The sequence below is a fragment of the Bubalus bubalis genome, chromosome 13, assembly GCF_019923935.1.
Source record: "Bubalus bubalis isolate 160015118507 breed Murrah chromosome 13, NDDB_SH_1, whole genome shotgun sequence".
Taxonomy (NCBI): domain Eukaryota; kingdom Metazoa; phylum Chordata; class Mammalia; order Artiodactyla; family Bovidae; genus Bubalus; species Bubalus bubalis.
The window spans coordinates 62,742,730-62,763,551 of NC_059169.1; the positions used below are offsets into that span (position 1 = coordinate 62,742,730).

General features: G+C 41.6%; 1 long non-coding RNA gene across 7 annotated transcripts in view; it reads right to left on the reverse strand.

Moving 5' to 3' along the window:
* LOC102414025 overlaps window positions 1-20,822 on the reverse strand; it is a 622,950-nt gene that overhangs the window by 123,080 nt on the left and 479,048 nt on the right. For all 7 annotated transcript variants that reach the window (XR_006544160.2, XR_006639899.1, XR_006544161.2 and 4 more), the window contains one exon: window positions 19,706-19,958. This is a non-coding gene — a long non-coding RNA (uncharacterized LOC102414025). The remainder of the gene's footprint in view (window positions 1-19,705; window positions 19,959-20,822) is intronic.

Consider the following 20,822-nt stretch of genomic DNA (forward strand, 5'->3'; position numbering starts at 1 on the left):
TAATACATGTCACACATATATAATTATATGGTATATAGAACATATATCATCACAGCACATCAATCTATACCAATTAATATCAGCCACTCACACATTATATTACTGCAATACATATTTAATTATACAGTATATATATAATATGCATATATGGCATACATATTTATATACAAATTAATCAAGTATAGATCTATAAATAGAATTAGGTATACCTTTATTATATTTTATTTATACCCATACCTAACTAGGCAAACTGTAATTATGTAAATATATTTATATTATGTATTTATAACAACATATAAAGTATTGTTAATTGTACCGCCTGTTGACAACTAAGAAATTGAGAAAACCCTTCTCTGAGTATCTCCTATTTGAGACAGCACGTCCCTCCCCCATAGGGTAAAGGGGAGCATAGGAACTACATAGGGTTGGAAAGTTTCACAGGTATCCTCAAACTTCCAATCTAACATTTTTGAACTTTTAACTACTGTGGGGGCTTCAGGGCAAATGAAACAAAATTTGACCCCTGAAATCTATCAGGGCAACTTGCCAATCATCAGTATTTTGTAAAAGACTTGCAGTTGATCCTTATTGAGTAAAATTATTATATTTGTTACTTTTTTTTAAAAAGTTCTACGCTTCTTTTTTCCTCATTTTATAATTAATTGTGTCACCAAGCTGGGATAAGATAAAACTATTTTTCTTGGGGTCACTGATAGATGGAACCAATGGGCCTTTTTGTCACAAGCGCCTTGTAGGTGTATGTTTTGTGGCAAGAATAATTTAATCTCATCTTTTGGTAATATTAATCCTAATTAACTGATCATTTAAAGTCTCATCTACTTTAACAAGAGCCGTCTGTCTCATTTAGTCAACTTTTTCTTAGAACTGGAATTAGGATTGCTTTTTAAGTAATCAAAGGCTTTAAATCTGCAGTAGTCAGTTTTAAATGTGGGCGTATCCAATTACTGTCTCCTAATAATTTTTGGAAATCATTTAAAGTTAGTAAACAATCTCTACGCTTCAAAGGGGCAGTTTTTAAAACTTTTGGCAGACCTAAATATGAGAAGCAAGTAAAGAGGTGTTGCACAACATCTTTATAAGCTTCTCCAGTTATTGTTTTGTAAACTAAATCTGGTCTATAGCTTTTTATATGACAAGTAACCATCTAACTTTGTCTGAATACTTTCAGGGGAACTCACTACTCCAAGGTTTTAAACTCTCCCTCACCTTTTTTTCTACAGCATTCTCACTCCGCTTTCTCTAATCCCACCAACTCATTTTCAGTAGTATGTGTTGGCCAGGAGCTGGGTCAGTCTTTCCCAGAAATGTTAAGAGACGTCTGTTCTTGTGTCTAATAGCCCTGACATTTTATTTTCTTGAATTAAAAGATCTTTTAAAGGCCTTGGAGCTGTAATTTCCTGGCACCCAAAAGGCTAGATCACTAGATCTAAATGCTCTGTGGCTCTTAGCTTGAGAAGTCAAATTTTTTCCTGTCTGATAAGGTAAAAGCAAAAACTGTGTTATTTTTTGACTTTTATTAATTTGCACAGTTTTGGTAGGCGGCGAGATCAAAACTTTAATTTCTCCAATATAATCAGAATCTACCACACCATACACCACCAAAATTTCTTGAAAAGAAAGCGAGCTACGCCCTAGCACAAGTCCTACAATGCCCTCAGGTAGGGGGCCAGCCACTCCCATTGGAATTGGAGTAACCAGCTAGTCAAGGGTTAATATTGTTGCTAAATCCCCTTACGGTTTTTCTCTTAGCCTGGGTGAGACCCCCCTGAGGGGGTTTTCTCCAAGGAGCACGCTCTGCATATTGTGCATGCAGTCTTGTTTTAAAAGCTCCACTGTTTAAAAAACTTATCTTCCTCAGGCTTAGGCAACACTTTGAGAGGCTTTGGGGGCAAAGCGGGGAACTCTTGGGCCCTAGAAAGCGCAAACGGAGGCGGCGGCGATGGCCTTAAATCAGAAAGTGGTGGATAAGTTTTTTGTTTTTTAAAGGTTGGCGCAGAGCGGGAGGGAGCTCGCCAGGGCACCTGGTCACAGCGTCTCTTACTGTCTCTCTCTCTCTCTCTCTTCCTGTCTTTTTCACTCTTCTCTCACCCTTCCTTTTTCGCTACCCTTCTTTCCTTCGTTTCTTTCTCTTTACCCTCTTTTTCTCTCTAATTTTTTTTTTTATCTTTTTTTCTGTATCTCATTTTTTAACTTCTTTTTTTTATCTTGTTGCGTTCCCTAATTCTTTTCTGTTCCTCTCTTTTTCACTCTTTAGCTCTTTTTCTATCTTTACATCTTTTTCTATTTTTTTATTTTTTTTTTTTTCACTTTTTTTTTTTTTTTTTTTTATTTTACTCTTTTTTTTGTTGTTGTTGTTTGGGTGAGGCCCCCCGAGGGGTTTTTCTGCAATGAGCAGGCTCTGTATATTGTGTATTCTTTAAAAGCTCTTTTGTTTAAAAGAAATTTTTTTTTTTTTTTAAATCTTTTTTAGCCTTAGGCAATGCTCTGGGAGGCTTGGATGTAAACTGGGGAATTCCTAGGCCCTGGGAGGTGCAAGCGGAGGTGGGGTAGCTGCCTTAAATCAGAAATTGTTGGATAAATTTTTAAAGGTTTGTGTAGAGGGGGAGGGGGCTCGCCAGGGCGCCCGGCCGCAGCGTCCTGTAAGCCCTCTCCTTTGTCGGGAGGTAGAGCACAGTCTCCCTCCTTTTTTTTTTTGTCAATGGCAGAAAATATGATCTGCGCAGAAGGTGGAGACCCACTACCATCCACCGCTATAGCCTCTCCCATAGGCTATCCCACAGCCTCATGACGAGGGTCCAGAACATTTTTAATCATATTTATAGCATAAGTTTTTAGTTGTTTTTTACCTTCACCCAAGTATCTAAATTAACAGTAGCCTCTTTATCAGTTTGAAGATTACTTGTATAAAGAGTTGCCATTGTTAGTTTCAGTGTTACCCATGTCAGAAAATTAAGTATAATAGAAGATAAAGCTTTTAGCTTTTAAAAGATCAGGCTTTTCTTTGGCCTTTTAACTTCAGAAACCGTTTTCTCTAAGTCTTCAACACTTTCAACACTTCCCACTCCTCAGCCCTGTCTATCCTACAGGGGGGTCCGCGGCACCCTTGAGTGGGGTCCTAGCCGTCCCGAACATTGGAAGGACAATAGGGGCTGATGACCCAGATTGTCCCGGGGGGGAAACAGAAGGCTGATGACCCAAACTGTTTCGAGGGGGGAGCAGTAGAGCTGATGACCCAAACTGCTCCGTGGGGGAACAAGAGAGCTGATGACCCAGTTGTTCCGAGAACGGGGGAGCAAAAAGGGCTGATGACCCTAATTGCAGGGAGCTTACCTTCGAAGTCCCTGTCTCGGGCGCCACCTGCCGGGGACCAGCCCCGGCTGATCCAGGGTATTCGAAGGAGAGACGGCTAGGCGAGGGTCAGGGAATAACTGCTTAATTACACTTTAATTAAGGATACAAAGAGTAATAGAATAAGGATAGCTCAGTGAGAAAATTCAGTGGAGAAAAGCGGCTGAAATAAGGATAGCTCAGTAGGAAAATTCAGTGGAGAAAAGAAGCTGAGTGGCTTGGTTTACGCGGAAAATCAATATAACCCGTGACACCAGGTTAGCTCTGACCACGGAGGCCGCAGGCGCCCTCTCGAATAGCGGAAGGTGCCCCACCTTAGACACCTTCTCGAGTGGGTCTTAGAAGCCCAGGCAAATAAATGGTCGCAGAGGACATCCGCGCTCCAGATGGACGCTCAGCTGGAATTTGGGAGAGAGAGTGACATGGGGAGACCAAGTTTCAGTGAACAAGGCCCACACTTTATTTTCCAAAGTAGTTTTTATACCTTAAGGTATGCATAGAGGATAATGGGGGAAGGGGTAGAGCCATGCAGCAAGCCAGGCTTTCTTCCTTATCATATGCAAAAGTTCAGGTGATTGACATCATCTTCTGGCCAGGAGGCCTGTTAACATTTTAAGAAACTTATCTTTCTCTAAAGGTGATTATTCCAAAGTCAGGCGCCAGCCTTCCAAAAAGCATTGGACAAAGCTGCATTTTACATTTCTATACACCCATTATATCAATCAATACACTGCCAAGAACACAGTAGGTAAGGAGTATGGAGACTTAGCAGCAAACATTGGCCCAACAAGTGAAAAACCCTTCACCAATACAATTTCTAATCAATCTTTTAACTACTCAAAGGAATCTGTGTTTAGGCAGTTTAGAACATCTCCTGCCTCTCACAGTTGGGAGGCTCTGAACAATCACATGTGGCTGGAAAAACCTATTCAGGCAGGCTAGAGGATTTCCAAAGGAGTTTGTAGGTTAAACACTGTCACACCCAAGAATTATTAACTGGAGCTGTAAGCTAACTCTTTTTTCAGAGAGAGGTAGTGGGAGACAGCCCCTCGTAAAGTCAGAGGTGTAGGTGAAAGCACAAAGTAGAAAGTAGGCAGACTCTGGTTTTGGGGGTAGATGCTCGAGAATTTCCAGGGGGACTCCTGAGGCTCGATCCCGCCTTTGCGTATGCCAAGCCTCCTTCCTCATGACCTTTGTCATGGGCGGAGTTCCTCACGCTGGCTCCCAGCAGTGATAGAATTCCAGTTGAGCTATTACAGATCCTCACTCAATATGCAATATGCACTCAATATGCAATATGCCGGCTCCCAGCACCCTATGACTAAGAATGAAAGTGAAAGAGGAGAGTGAAAAAGTTGGCTTAAACCTCAACATTCAGAAAACTAAGATCATGGCATCTGGTCCCATCACTTCATGGCAAATAGATGGGGAAACAATGGAAACAGTGAGAGATTTTATTTTTGGGGGCTGCAAAATCACTGCAGATGGTGACTGCAGCCATGAAATTAAAAGGCACTTGCTCCTTGGAAGAAAAGCTAAGACCAACCTAGATAGCATATTAAAAAGCAGAGACATTACTTTGCCAACAATGGTCCATCTAGTCAAAGCTATGGTTTTTCTAGTAGTCATGTATGGATGTGTGAGTTGTAATATAAAGAAAGCTGAGCACTGAAGAATTGATGCTTTTGAACTGTGGTGTTGGGGAAGACTCTTGAGAGTCCCTTGGACTGCAAGGAGATCCAACCAGTCCATTCTAAAGGAGATCAGTCCTGGGTGTTCATTGGAAGGACTGATGCTGAAGCTGAAACTCCAATACTTTGGCCTGCCTGAAGCAAAGAACTGACTTATTGGAAAAGATCCTGATGCTGGGAAAGATTGAAGAGGACAGGAGGACAAGGGGATGACAGAGTATGAGATGGTTGGATGGCATCACCGATCTGATGGACATGAGTTTGAGTAAGCTCTGGGAGTTGGTGATGGACAGGGACAGCTTTTATGCTGCAGTCCATGAGGTCGCAAAGAGTCAGACACTACTGCGTGACTGAACTGAACTGATGACTAATGAAATTTCAAGTTTCTTTTTTTTTTTTTCAATCAGGGATCAAGCCTGAGACCCCTGCAGTGAGAACAAGAAGTCTTAATCACTGCACCACTAGGGAAGTCCACAAGGGTTTTTGAAACTCTGTGCCAGGAACCAGAAACAAAAAACAAACATATACACACACACACACACACACACATATATATATATATATATATATATATATATATATGTATGGACAGACACATATAGCCATATATCATATATATAAATTAAATGTTATTATTAATAACATATTATTAATATTACATTTTAACATATAATCAATATGTAAAAATTATATATATAATATAAACTATGTATTATAATACAAAGTTATATACATAGTATATATAATATAGATATGATTTTTATATCTATGTAACTAATAAACAATTTATAATAATTTATAAATATATAGATATAAATATATATAGATGATATTTATATATATTTATTATATAAATTTATGTTTATATAACTTCATATTATACATTTTGCACATTTAATAATTTTAACATAAAAAACATAATATATTTATTAAAAAATATATAATAAATATATGATATAAAAGTATATATTATGAGTATATGATTATTATTATATAATTCATATTATATTAATATTATAACATATTATTATTATATGTAATTATTACATATTATAATAATGCCACAATGTTATAGTATATTTTTTCCTAATGTACTTTAGATATGAAAATCTTAAATATGCCAATATGTCTGTATCCTCTCTGACTTAGATATATTCACCATATGCAGGCAAATCCTGCTTCATCTCATTTCCATACCAGGGACCATAAATTCCTAAAAAGGAAAATCTGCACTTTTATGCTTTTTTTCTTTTTCTCATTTTAAGTTCTTATTAGTTAAACTCCTATGCTAACTGGTATCAGGCCCATCCTCAATTGAAATTTTGATTGTCTCAGATTGGGCTTAAGAATCGTTTTAGGATTCTCCAGAGAAACAGAACCAATATGATATCCTGATTGAGAGAGACTGATTGTAAGGTCTTGACTCACATGGTTATGGAGGCTGAGAAGTCCCATGATTTGCCCTCTGTAAGCCATAGACCCAAGAAACCCAGTGGTGTAAGGTTCAAAGGCCCAAAAGAGAGGGTAAATGGTGCAAGTTCCAGTCAAAGATTGAAGACCTTAAACAAGGGCACTGAAGGCAGAAGATTGATACCCATCCCAGGTCGTTAGAGGGAAAGAGCAAGTTCTCCCTTGCACCACCTTTTTGTTCTATTTATTCAGGTCCCCAGTGAACCACATGGTGGATATCCACATTAGGGAGGGCAATCCACTTTACTTAGCCCACCCATTCAAATGCTAATCTCTTCCAGAAACCCCCTCACAGACAGACCCAGAAATCCAGTCAAATTGACACATAAAAAGAACTCTCAGGAGAATCAAGGATTATTTTTGTGTTAGGACATCAATGCTTTTTTGAGAAGGAATGTAGCTAATCACTAAGATTTACACTTTCATGGCTGCTCAATCACACAATTAGGTGTGTCTGACTCTTTGCAACCTCATGGACTGTAACCCACCAGGCTCCTCTGTCCATGGGATTCTCCAGGCAAGAATACTGGAGTGGGTTGCCATGCCCTCCTCCAAGGGATCTTCCTGACCCAGGGATCCAACCTGCATCTCCTGTGTCTCCTGCACTGCAGCAGATTCTTTACCTGAGCAACCTGGGAAGCATTTACATTTACTTACATGGTTGAAATTAAATCTCAGTAGACTGTGAAATAAGAGGCTTCTGGAAGCTTCCTGATGGGAGAGACTGACTGTGGGGAAACTGGGTCTTGTTCTGATGGGCTGGGCCATGCTCAGTAAATCTTTAATCCAATTTTTTCTTGATGGGGAGGATTGTGTTCTCTCCCTGTTGTTTGACCTGAGGCCAAACTATGGTGGAGATAATGAAGATAGGTCCTTCAAAAGGTCCTGTGTTCCACTGCCACACTCAGTGCCTCCAATTCTGCAGCAGGCCACCACCAGCCCACGCCTCTGCCAGAGACTTCTGGACAATCATGGGCAAGTCTGGGTCAAGCTCCTTTCTCCTGGGTCCTGGTGCGCACGATGTTTTCTTTGTGTCCTCCAAGAGTCTGTTTCCCCAGGCATGTGTAAGTTCCGGCGGCTCTATTGTGGGGTTAATGGTGACCTCTTCTAAGAGGGCTTATGCCATACCCAGAAAACCAGAAAATTAAGGTCAGAAAACTAAGATCATGGCACCCAGTCTCATCACTTCATGGCAAATAGATGGGGAAATAATGGAAACAGTGACGGACTTTATTTCTTTGGGCTCCAAAATCACTGCAGATGGTGACTGCAGCCATGAAATTAAAAGACATTTGCTTCTTGGAAGAAAAGTTATGACCAACCTAGCATATTAAAAAGCAGAGACATTACTTTGCCAACAATGGTCTGTCTAGTCAAAGCTATGGTTTTTCCAATAGTCATGTACGGATGTGAGAGTTGGACTATAAAGAAAGCTGAGCGCCAAAGAACTGATGCTTTTGAATTGTGGTGTTGGAGAAGACTCTTGAGAGTCCCTTGAACTGCAAGGAGATCCAACCAGTCCATCCAACCAGTCCATCCTGATTATTCATTGGAAGGACTGATGCTGAAGCTGAAACTCCAATACTTTGGCTGCCTAATGTGAATAACTGACTCACTGGAAAAGACCCTGATTCTGGGAAAGATTGAAGGCAGAAGGAGAAGGGGACGACAGAAGATAAGATGGTTGGATGGCATCACCAACTCGATGGACATGAGTTTGAGTGAGCTCTGGGAGTTGGTGATGGACAGGGAGGCCTGGTGTGCTGCAGTCTGTGGGACCATAAGGAGTTGGACACAACTGAGCAACTGAACTGAACTGAGACTGTGAGATCTTTGAGAAGAATATATCTCATTCTTCTGTCTCCAGAATCTGGTACAGTATCTGTCACATGTTGAATACATAATTACAATATTTTTTGAAATATGTATTTCAGATATTAATTTAGAAACTCAATACAAACAATGACATGTAGCCAAAATCAAACTGCTAAAACAAAATGATAATTTGTCCTCATACTTATGGCACTTAGCTCTTCAAAGGTTAATTGAGTTAAACTAGAATAACTAAGTGTTGCACTTTAGATTCCAAATAATAATAACTATTATTATTACATCCACATTTGACATCAAATTAACAGGTGTTTTGACATCTTAAATGATAATCACATTTTCAAATCAACCATGCAGTAACCCAAACTGCTACAAGTGACCTGAACTATCAGAATAAGTTTTCTTCACTTCAGATTCATTAGTTATATAATATTGTCTTGCTTTTGGTATGTAAAAGGATGGGCTACACAGTTTGAATATTTTATAACAAGTTTGAAAGCATTTGTTGACCATGTAAAGGATTTCTCAGGATTAAATTTAACCAACTGATTTTTCCAAGTATCTATCTCTTCTAGAATTATTTTTTAAATGAGCTATTTAATTAACATAAACTGATTTGTTGTAGATTTAGATAGTCTCAAAATACATCTTAAACTGATTTAATGTTTGGGATGGAAGCTTGAAAGAAATACCAAGCAACATAATTTTAGACAGAAATAGTAACTATGTCTTTTTCAGCTTGAGTAATATGAAATACTGGAGAAGGCAAAGGCACCCCACTCCAGTACTCTTGCCTGGAAAATCCCATGGATGGAGAAGCCTGGTGGGCTGCAGTCCATGGGGTCACAAAGAGTCGGACACGACTGAGCGACTTCACTTTTTCACTTTCAGGCATTGGAGAAGGAAATGGCAACCCACTCCAGTGTTCTTCCCTGGAGAATCCCAGGGACAGGGGAGCCTGGTAGGCTGCCGTCTATGGAGTCACACAGAGTCGGACACGACTGAAGAGATTTAACAGCAACAGCAATATGAAATACATAAGCGAAAGGCATTAGTCAAATCTCACTGTGAATGGTGACTGCAGTCATAAAATTAAAAAACACTTGCTTCTTGGAAGAAAAGCTATGACAAACCTAGACAGTGTATTAAAAAGCAGAGACATCAAACATCACTTTGCTGACCTAGGCCTAAATAATCAAAGCTATGGTTTTTCCAGTAGTCATGTAAGAGTTGGACCATAAAGAAGGCTGAGTGACAAAGAATTGATGCTTTTGAACTGTGGTGCTGGAGAAGACTCTTGAGAATACCTTGGACAGTAAGTTTACCAAACCAGTCAATTCTACAGAAAATCAACCCTGAATACTTATTGGAAAGATTGATGCTGAAGCTGAAGCTCCAATACTTTGGGTACCTGATGCAAAGAGCTGATTCATTGGAAAAGAGCCTGATGCTGGGAAAGATTAAGGACAGGAGGAGAAGGAGGTGACAGAGGATGAGATGGTTGAATGTTATCATCAACCAGTGGACATGAGTTTGAGCAAACTCCGGGAGATAGTGAAAGAAGCCTGATGTGCTGCAGTCCTTGGGGTTGCAAAGAGTCCAACACAACTGAGCAACCGAACAACAACAGAAATAATAACAGCAAAAATGAGGTCGACTACAATTTCAGTTACTATTTACTGAGTGGTTACTGTTAATTTTCTGAAGACTCTGCCAAATGGGGATAAACTGGTACCTAATTCACAAAGTTGAGTGGTCAGAATGAGATAATAATGCAGGTACAGATCCTGGCCACTACCAGACTCATAGTAACCCTCTATTCGACCCATTCCTTATGACCTTAAAGAATGCTGTGTCCTCTGAGTCTTTTCATAGAGACCACCCTCTGGAAAATTTCTGAGCCTCACATATCCCCTAAATGTATGTTCTAGTGTTCCAAGATCCCTGAGTATTTTATGCCTTTTCTGTCATCTGCCATGACACTCATTTCTCTTTTATCAGCAAAGGTCACCACTCTGTCCAGAATTCCTAGACCTACCCTAGCATTGAGTCTTTCCTACCCTCTGGGCTCCTTGTCTGACTATTAAATCCTGTATCTCAAAATAATGCCTTCAGGTCAATGAATTCTTGCTTTAGGAATTTTACTCTCTAGTCCCCTTGATCAAGATCCTCAAAATCCAGGCCCAGGGGTATACCTCTAGATCCTACTAGTCCATCCTAGCTGGTCCTTGCAGTTCCTTCAGGGTGTAATACTCTTCTTCCCTTCCTTGTCTGCAGGTTCCGCTGGGGTTTAAGCCTACTTAATTGGCCTGGTGGGGCTTCCCTGGTGGCTCAGTGGTAAAGAACCCACCTGCCAATGTAGGAGACTCAGGTTCGATCCCTGGGTTGGGAAGATCCCTGAAGAAGGAAATGGCTACCCAATCCAGTATACTTACTTGGGAAATCCCATGGACAGAGGAGCCTGGTGGACTGCAGTCCATGGGGTTACAGAGAGTTGGACGTGACTGAGTGACTAAACAAAAGCAGTAACAATTTTTGGCCTGGCATCCAAGAAAGATGGTGGCACAGTTCCCTTGGGGAGTGGTATGGGCACCTGTTGCCTTGTTGAGAAGCCTCCAGAGTATCTTCCTACACTGGGAGAGTGCCAGCTCTTAGAGGGGCAAGGGGCCATTTCTCTAAGTGTCACAAGTCCAGAGGAGTGTACAGAGACATAATCTTCGGGGGCATCTGTCCAGATGTCCCCAGCCATGCTTCAGGGTCTCAGGTTTTTTCAACCAGTGGCCTGGCCTTTGCATCACAGGCTCTAATTCTGCCCCATGCTTGCTGCTCAGCTGCACCTGCTCTCTACTGCAGGATGTAGGGGCCTTTTTGTAAGCTACTGAAGAGTCCTTCAGGTTCTTACACATCTTTTAACTTTTCATAAACCACCCTCAGCTCCTCACATCCCTGTGGAAGCCATCAATGCAATAACCAGCCAACTCCACTGTCGTTAGGCAGTGTCCTCTGAATACTTTCAAATGTGGGAATCATTGAGGGAGTAAAGGTATTCCCTTCTGCCAGGATGTTTCCCCAGGTATCCACCACCTTGTGCCAGAAGCCACCTATGCTCCACATGTAAGTTGCATTGGGGATTCCACTGAACTTTTTTCTTATAAGCCAAAAAGGGAGGGATCTAGTCTCTTGCTGCTGTTGCTGCTAAGTCACTTCAGTCGTGTCCAACTCTGTGTGACCCCATAGACGTCAGCCCACCAGGCTCCCCCGTCCCTGGGATTCTCCAGGCAAGAACACTGGAGTGGGTTGCCATTTCCTTCTCCAACGCATAAAAGTGAAAAAGTGAAAGTGAAGTCGCTCAGTCATGTCTGACTCTTAGTGACCCCATGGACTGCAGCCTACCAGGCTCCTCCATCCATGGGATTTTCCAGGCAAGAGTACTGGAGTGGGGTGCCATTGCCTTCTCTGGATCTAGTCTCCTAAATCCATCTTATTTTCTGCTTTCCTGGAATCACCTGTGTCAATTAGGGTCCTCTGGGAAGAAGATACCAGAGAGAAGTGTGAGAGGGTTTTCAGGGAAACGCCTGTGGAGGATGAAGGGGAGAAGGAGTCAGCATAGGTGGGAGAGCCTCAAACCACAATACAGGTCTGGTTTGACAAAGAGAGATGGGCACAGGATGAGAATTTGGTCACAGAGCTTCAGACCGCAGTGCAGCTCTGAAGAGATCATGGCCATTCCTCTGGGGGTCAGAGAGCAAAGACTGGCCATTAGAGTAAGTCCTGCGTTGGGCAAGAATGACTAGTCCAAGGCTTTGGCCATGTGTGGTCCTTGGCTGAGAGCAGCCCAGGGAGATGGTTGCCTTGGTGTCAAGCCCATGGTGGGTCTGAAATGTGTGAGTAGCTGGAGGCGCTCTGATAATTCCACTGCTTGAAACAGGTGCATTAGAAGGGGATCTGAATAAATAGAGCATTTGAGTGCCTAGAATGTTCCATTCTGACCTAGGGGATGGTCATATAAGTGTGTGCACTTTATGACAATTAATCTAGTCATGGACTCAGGACTTGAGTTCTTTTTTATATGCTTTTTATATAAGTACATTTGTTATGCAAATATATTTACTTTAAAGATGTCAAGTAAAGAGATGAAGCCACTACTCTGAATAATTCTACCTAGACATTCCAAAAAATCTTACCCCCAGAAATAACCACACAGTGAATTATAAGTAGTTTCAATTTTATGTATATTATTCAAAGAATTGCCTCATTTCTCCCACCACACTCTGTACTATCTCAATATAATGAGTTATCTCGGCATGTTATAGAGTAACTGAAGAAAAAAACTCTTATTTTTTTGAACCACAATATTCTCAGAACTTCTAAAATTCTTAAAAATATATTTTCTTCATGCATGATTTTAGTCCGCATTAAAGTCCTATGTGTAATGCATTCTTGCAGAGTTTCTGCCCAGACCTGAGGTCTGATCATTGCTGGGATGGAAAGTGAGTGCCTGAGATTTCAAGTTCTCTTGTACAAATCTGTAGCTGTTCAAGTGCCTTAGATAGAATTTGGATCAGGAGACTGGAACAATGGCCAAGCACACCCCCAGTCCTGTTGGTATAGTCCATTGACTTCTTGCTCTGACAGCCACAACTTAAGAGCCTTTATCTCAAAAGTCACAGCAATAAATGGAAACATAAATAGAATAGTGTGAATTCAGTACCAGCCAGAAAGCAGTGACTAAATTTGGAAGTAGGCTGCTTTTGTTTTGCCAATTTGGCATTAGGATCTCTGCTTTAGGTCTTAGAGACACTCCATTATTCTGGTCATGGCCCTCTCTCCAAAAGCAAGATCAAGACATTCTCACAAAAGTGGGAACATTTTTCCTTTTCGAAAAAGAGGAAGCAAAAAGTACTTTTGAAATTTTCCAACCATGAACTCCATGTGAAAGATTTAGAAAAATAAAATGTTGAAAACCTGTTGGAAATGGAATAATTGTCTTTTTTCAGTACTCTTAGACATTCTATCAGTCTCTTTGTCAAATTCCACCAATGCCTTTTAATTAATGAGCATTTCATTAATAAGAAGTCAAAATTTTTAAAATAGAATTCAATTTGTTCTCTCTTGAAAAATGACACCCAAATCCTATAAAATGAAGTTGTAAGAGTTGCCCTTCTAAAGTGTGTTTTGATGGAACTACTTTTCAAAATGCAATTAGAAAGTATAGATAACTTCATCATTGTGACATAAATTCAACACAAGATTTTTAGAAGGATTTTTTTTTCTTTGTAACAAAGTCACATTCTTTAAGATTAATGTGACAGAAAACGTGCTCTACTTCTGCCCTGCTTCTGTCCTAGAGAAGTTTTCAAGCTGGCTACATCAGGTTTCCAGGACAGATGTCAGACCCATGTTTTGGGGCTTTTGTCAAATAAAGCTTCATGTCATGATCTGGCCCCAGCAGCTGACAGAAGGGAGCTGTCTTCAGTCAACAAGTAAAGAAACATTTGGAAAAAAATCTGTAATACCTGAAAAGAAATTTCACACATCATTGAAAACAAAGGAAAGGAAAGCTAAGTAGATTGGGATTGAAGCTCTTTTTAAAATCGTGTTAGCCCAAAGCGTTCCAGTCAGTAGTCTGAAGGCACCACAGATGAGGACAGATTTACCACTTGACTTCCCTGACTAACAATCTCTAAGCTTGAAGGAATCAGTGTAAAAGGGAACGGTGAAGCTTAATGCATTCTGAGTTTTTCTAAAGGTGGTGTGTTGCTTAAGCATGAATTCTCAGGATATAAAATGTAAAGATAAAGTAGACTATCTTGACTGCATAACAAATTTAGAAACAGGGGGAAAAAAAACTGAAATAGTGCCCGGAAAAAGCCATGAAGTCTTTCTAGAAGAAGAATGTGGAATAAAATAAATGCCTAGGGTTTTGGCTTGGAGCTATGTCTATATGACAAGATTGATTCAATTATTCTGTGGCTGTTTCCTTTTTTGTTTAAAATAATCCAATAGCTGCAAAAGCAATCTGGGAACTGCATGGTTTATGGGATCCAGTTTTCAAGATAGGAAAGGAAATGATAACCAAACTGCATTTGCGGATAAACCATTTCTGTAATCAAAATGTCTATGATGAAGGTAAGTGGGGAAATATTTATTACTGTCCTTGTTTAATCTAAACTCCTTTTTTATCAAATTAACCTAGAGTGGATGCAACTCAAGTTTACAAATAAGTGATGCCCATTTCTGTTTTAAAGCGCTGGGCTAGAGAAACTGTCCCCTTAGATGGAGTTGTAAAGCTGACTACCACTTGGAATTGGTACCTTGTTTTCCACAAACACTTGTAGCATAATCCATATATAAGTAGGATGAAATAAGGTGCATACTTCTTTCTTTCCATGGAGCATGTACATTTCATATAACCTGGGAGTGTGAAGAGGGAGAAAGGGTGCTGTGGGATACAGAACCAACAATAGATGAAACAGCTTCTGAAAAATAAAGTCAATATTTCCAACTAATTCATAACCTAGCTGCTCATCTTTTCTCAATCAAAGGTTGAGAAAAGGGAAGGCAAGAATTTTTCATGGCTCCTTCCCTGGCAGCCATGAACAATACTCACAGGTATCTGAGCTGAAAGCACCAGCCCAGCTGTTATGGTGAAGAAGAGCCACTCCCCAGTCTTCCTATCATGTATCTTGGAAATTAGCCATGAGAAACAAGAGAGATGCAAACATGATGTAGTTGATGAGATGTGTATGATGTATTGCAAGACAGAAAGTTCTTATATGGAAGAAATCAGTTTAAGCCACCATAGAAAAAAAAATTCTTTGCATTACTATATGAGTTCCAAGCTTTGATGATGGTCAACACGGCATGGATCTTCATGGTATGTGGATTAACGTGGAAGAAAAAAAAAAAAAATCCAGCAGAAGCCAGGTCTACAAAGGACAAAAGGATTCAGTGGGAAATGCTTGTCAAGCTGTTGGAAACACAGGGTTTCTATCAATAACCAATTGAGAAGAGGCTGCTAGCCCTGTTGCTGTACCCCAGCCATATTTGTAATTGTTGTGAAGATGTATAAACTTGAATGTCCACCTCCCACTCTAGCTTCCTGACCAGATTACAGCCTCAGCAGCAACTGTGCTACAGTTTAGCCAGTTCAAATTCCCCACCAGCATATTCTGACATCACCTTCATCTCTCATCATGTCTTCAGTAGTTTTTAGCAGTTCCCAGGATACTCACTCTCTTACTCTCAGGCCCTATCATTTAAGCTGCTGCCCACAGATTTTGTGAGGCAGCCACCTTCCCTTCCTGCTGCTGCTCCATCCTATACAGGGGAACTCCAGTGGAATGGCCAGCGTCTCCACCTTTGAAACCTTCCAGAGCTGTGTTTGCCATCACTGAGTTCTTCACAGAAACACAAGAATGTTTTTTCCCATGAATTCTGTGCAATATCGTGTCACCTGGGCCTTTATACAGTACTGTAGGTGCCAGGAGTGATTCTGGGTCCTTGTCAACCAGTCCTTATAGCGTCTCAGGAGTCAGAGCCCATCTCTTGGGCCAGCAGAGGAACCAAAATGCTCTGCCCTCATCTCCTCACTCATCATCACTTTCTGTTCAACACCCAGCTCTCCCTCACTCCTCCCTGCTGCCCTCAAATACTTCTTTTCAGCCCAAAGGAGCAAACTAGAAAAGCCGCCAAGCATAGGAATGGCAATCTAGGAGGAGGAGGGATGAAGGGCCACCGGCCTGCCACACCCAGTCTCTAGAGTGTTGCTTATGCTGCGCTGTCATATGAAGAAGTTGTTCTCAAAAAGTTCACTCCTACTGGATGTGAGTCTCAGAAGGCAAGGTACCCACTGTGACAAGGCACACAGCAGGCATTTTCTGGTAGATGCTTCCATAGGCTCTTGCCCCAGGAATCAGGGCTTTCAAAGACCCAGAGGCAAACACTGCTGCTCATTCTTAAGGCCCTGAGTAGGCTTAGGATGGACCTAGATAGGTTCACATGCAATAATCTGATGGAATGTTACCTGGAAGACATCCAACTGGAGCTCTCCGGGAAGCTGGCTCCTTTTTATTCGCTGTTTTTATAAGACATGTGTCTGACAAATCTTGAGATCTCGACATCAACTAAGCAGAGCAGGGAGGAGCAGATCTCGACGTCAAGTAAGCAGACTGGAGACAAACAGTCTTTGGTATGAGAAACTGCCATTCAGTGACTGTGAGCATGGGCAATTTGCTTAACTATCCTATCCAAGCCTCGTTTTCTCATCTATAAAATGGATGAGACTTATAAAATGGACTATAAAATGGAAATAATAACTAGAGTTGTCAGTGAAGACTAAGTGAAATAACACTCATAAGGGAGTGGCCTCAGGTACAGTAGGTGGTCAGTAACTGTCGGTGACCATTTACCAGCATCACAGACTTAAACACAGACAAGCCTGGAGCTGACTAATGCAAATGTTAGTGTCTCCTTCAGAGAATATGTCCCCCAAAGTCGTCGTTAAATGAAAGTAGGAGCAGACACTAAGCACTGTCACCTACAAAAAGGAAAGATAGATGCTGCAGGCATGGCAGTGAGTTGCCTAAAGTCTGAGGATTCTGATAGAAGAAGGCTGTAGGAGCCAGACCAGGACTGCAGCTCAAGTCACTGATATGGAAGCAATTAAAGAATGTGATAAAGGCTCTCTTTCAGCCACATGTAGTTTGATTTAAAGTGGAAGCAATAGGAAGAGACCTGGTGACATCTGGAAGGTATAAGCAGATCTGATTTTAAGTTCAGAAACATACAAGAGTCGTGTTAAACACAAGGGGAGCTGTTGGGTGGTGGGTGGCTCTGTGCGGCTGAGAGCCTCAAGGGAAAGTGAGTTACTGACACTACAAGGAGCCTCGGAGGCAGAACTTACTGGCTTGGCTGGGCTCACTTCATCTCCTGCAGCTGAGTAGGGAGGTGTGAGCAGGAATGTGGGAGAGACCCAGACCAGGCTTCACAAACTCACTGAGTGTCCCTGATGACCCACTACGTTGTTCTCCCGAGGGCACCACATATATCACGCAGGTGCTCCACGGCCCAAGAGCACAAAGTCAGCCTCCCTGCTCATCAGCTCAAGTGAGCATGACAACCTGACACCCTAGCGCCTATGGAAAATGGGATGGCCTGTGTGTCTGGAGCGGAACACAAGCCGGAGACTCACAGGCATTTTCCAAGGCGGTTAGAAGACAAATGGAAGAGCATCAAATGAAAATCGAGTGTCCCTGTCTCCATTTTGCAGATTGTAATCTGTGAAAGGGTAACTGATACTGAAAAATAATAACAGAGGCAGATATAACAAGGTAATAGTTTGAAAATGATGAGTGTGACTTTTTCCTTGCCTTTCTGAGTTCATGATCTTCACCCACCTTGGCCCGAGACAACCACCTGCATGGAAAATCAAAATTTCTTCCAGAAATGAACAGGGGAAGATTGAAGTTGTACTTGGTTTCTGACAATGTAGCAACATAAAGCTTTACTAATACTCTAATTCGCTTTATTCCTTACATTTCTTCTTCCATGGTATAAAGAAAATAATCCTCCTAGCTATGTTGTGACTAGAGGAGCAAGTCAATAAAGCTTATGGTTCTACTGCAGATGAAAGACCTTACACAGAAGAAGGCAGTGGGAACCCGCAGGAAAGAGGAGAAAAAGAAAGGGAGGAGGGGAAGACCATTACACTGTGTGACCACTTTATTGTGCAACAGACAGTGCCTGTCTTATCTGGGCTTCAACCTAGCCTGGTGTGGATATCACATATCAAACCATCAACATTCAGGCTGAGGACAGATAGGGGCTCCTGGGACTATACCAGCCTGTACACAGTCACAACAAAGTAATCTTGGTTGTTTGGCGAAGTGAGGGGGAGACAGGCCTAAGTTTTAGCTTCCCTGGACCACTCTTGGTTCCAAACAGCACAGAAGAGACCCAGGTATACTGAGAATCTGGCTGGGGTCCATGCTTAGAGCATCACCCTCCCTGGGGCCAGGTGGCTCTGGATTGAGGGCTCTGGCCTAGACAGGAGCCAAATGAGAGTCACCCTCAGAATTCAGAAGGCTTCCTAGCACCCCTGGGAGAACAGTTGGAGGCTAAGTGTCCTGTAGAGTATGACAGGCATTGACAAGGAGGGAGAAACAACAGCCAGAATGCAGCCACAGAGGTTCACAGGGTGCAAGACATCATTCCAGAAGCCAGGGAGCCAAAGGACACCATGTCTGAGAACCCTGATTTTGCTTCCACCATGAGATCTTGTAAGTCTCACCATTCTTATCACTTATCCAGATGACTTTTTGAAATGAAACTAGGTGCCAAGCAGATGACACAAATCTGAGAGATAAATAGTGTTGGGGTTCTTTTCCTAAAAGACTGAGCTGAAGGTGCCTTTTTAAGACTGCAAATCAGAATCCAAAGTATTAAAGTTAGTTTCAAATTGTACTGGCTTGTTTTTCTCCAGGTAATTCAGTTCAGTTCAGTTCAGTTCAGTTCAGTTGCTCAGTCATGTCCGACTCTTTGCGACCCCAAGAATCGCAGCACACCAGGCCTCCCTGTCCATGGCAACAAAACCAGATTAGATATAGGAAAAAAAAAAAAAAAAGAGCTACATAGTCTCTGCATATTATAGCTGGAAGGAATGACGCTAATGCTGAAACTCCAGTACTTTGTCCACCTCATGCGAAGAGTTAACTCATTGGAAAAGACTCTGATGCTGGGAGGGACTGGGGGCAAGAGGAGAAGGGGACGACAGAGGATGAGATGGCTGGATGGCATCACTGACTCGATGGACATGAGTCTGAGTGAACTCTGGGAGTTGGTGATGGACAGAGAAGCCTGGCGTGCTGCGATTCATGGGGTCGCAAAGAGTTGGACATGACTGAGTGACTGATCTGATCTGATCTGATCTGATGAATGAAATCTGCAGTCCTACTCTGTAGCTGAATAAAACGAGAAGTGGGAATGCACAGACCAACCAGGAGATATACCAGGCATTTGTTCCTCATCAAAGTGAACCAGGAAGGGGGTGATCCACAGCAATAACAAGGAATGACAGTGTTAAATGCTGACCTTGTTCCTATGTATAGTTTTTGAGAGATTACATGAACACGGATGAATGTCACTATTGAGCTCACCCTAAGAGATGAGGCTGATATCATTTTAAAAAATAATGCTTATGGTCAGTGACTAAGAAGTAAACACATCTACTGCCTGAATTCAGGAAGTGATGTTTCATAGTGCTTCTCAGTTATTAGTTATACACAGGCGCCTACATCAGATATCTGCTACCACATAACCAATAGCTTAAAATAACAAACACTTACAGTCTCTGAGGTTCAGGGATCCCAGAGCAGCACAGATGGGTAGTTGGATGGTTCCAATTCAGGGCCTCCCAGTTAAGCTGTTGCCTTGCAGTCTGCAGTCCCCTGAAGTCTGGGTCTAGAGGATCAGCTCCAAGATGCTCCCTCTCATGGCTTTTAAGGCCACGAGGGCTTAGATCCTTGTCATGGGAGTTTCTTCATAGTATAGCCAGAGGGTCTTCGTGATGTGGCAGCTGGCTTCCTCAGAGTGAATGATCTGAGCGAGAGAGAGAAGCAGAAATGACATCCCATCACTTTGCAGCATTCTATTTGTCCCACTGACCAACTGATACACCATGGGCCATGATTACACAGGGCAAGAATACCCAGAGCTCGGATTGCTGGCGCCATCTTGGAGGCTGCCTGTATGAGTCCTTGTAAAGGAGAAAAAATTCAACAGACCGCCCCTGCCCCCAATAAGTTCTTTGTGACTTGAACTTGCAAAAACATGAAACTAAATTACAAACCCCTTTGGCATAAATAAGTTGTTCAAAAATGCACTATAATATTTTAAAGCTTTGTTTTGCTCATTCAGAATAATCAGGCCTCACAGAAATCTGCAATCTTCTCAATCCCGAGATACACATTTTAATAAGGTGTCCCTTGATAACTCCACAACCATCTAGCTTGCTCAATGGAAGATAAGTTTCACATTGCAGTGTTATTGAAAGCTGCATTAAATAGATATCTAATCCACTTACTGCTAGAATCAACAGAAAATTCTGCATTGCTTTTTTACTGCTACACTTTTTGCTGATGAATGGCTGCAAGTTTGCCTGTGCAAAAATGGAATCTGCATAATACATCTGCTCCCAACATAAATATGGTACTGGCTGCCACAGCACAAGTTCTTTGGATTTCGGCATGCCTATATTCTGTAGGCCCCAAAATGATTCATTTTCCCTCTCCCCTTTTTGATCTGAACTACTGATCTGAACTTCCTTTTCAGAATGCTATGATATCATTTGCCTTTGGTTTGGCATAAAAAAGATCATAAATGAAACTGCAAAGCAGCCACTGAAATCACGTGGTGATGCTGTTTGAAGGCGAATCTCTAGATGGTACACAACATGCTCATATT